The sequence below is a fragment of the Humulus lupulus genome, chromosome 6 (assembly GCF_963169125.1).
Source record: "Humulus lupulus chromosome 6, drHumLupu1.1, whole genome shotgun sequence".
Taxonomy (NCBI): domain Eukaryota; kingdom Viridiplantae; phylum Streptophyta; class Magnoliopsida; order Rosales; family Cannabaceae; genus Humulus; species Humulus lupulus.
Window position 1 is genome coordinate 76,844,448 of NC_084798.1, and position 747 is coordinate 76,845,194.

At 31.6% G+C, this 747-nt stretch overlaps 1 non-coding gene across 1 annotated transcript; it reads right to left on the reverse strand.

Moving 5' to 3' along the window:
* Window positions 1-376: 376 nt before the first annotated feature.
* On the reverse strand, window positions 377-483 carry LOC133787293 (small nucleolar RNA R71). Its single transcript, XR_009872323.1, has one exon. It is a non-coding gene; the product is annotated as a small nucleolar RNA R71 (small nucleolar RNA).
* Between the last annotated feature and the right edge of the window lie 264 nt (window positions 484-747).

Sequence of the window (747 nt, forward strand, 5' to 3'; positions counted from 1 at the left end):
TGAAAATGTTGTGCTTGAAAAAACTTTGCTTGAATATTTTGCACCTATTTCATCTAATGCTCCTTCATGCATTGTTTTACCTACTACTTCTGCTACTCATTTTGAGCTTAAACCAGCAATCATTCAATTATTGCCATCTTTTTATGGGTTAGATAGAGAGGATCCTTACATGCATGTCAAAGATTTCTTAGAAATTTGCTCAACATTTAAATTTCAAAAAATTTCTGATGAGTCGGTCAAACTAAGATTGTTTCCTTTTTCATTAAAAGACAAATCAAAAGCTTGGTTAAATTCCCTTCCCACTGGGTCTATAACTACTTGGGATCAACTTTATAATAAATTCTTGTTGAAATTTTTTCCAATGTCTAAAACTGATAGTCTAAGGAGAGAAATCTCCGAGTTTTTTCAAAAAGATAATGAAGAGTTTTATGAATGTTGGGAAAGATTTAAAGATTTATTATTAAAATGTCCTCATCATGGTTTTGAAAAATGGAGACTTGTAAAATATTTTTATGATGGTTTGACTCCCTCTAATCGTCAAATGATTCAATCTATGCATACTGGAAGTTTTTTAAAATTTCAAGGACAAGAGGCGTGGGACGCCCTTGAAGATTTATCTGTCAATTCACAACAATGGAATTATTTTGATCCTAGGTCTAGGTCAACTAATTCACCAAAAAGAGGAGGAAGGTATGAAGTAAAAGAAGAAGTAGACTTAAGAACATCTTTAGATAAATTAGCGAGAAA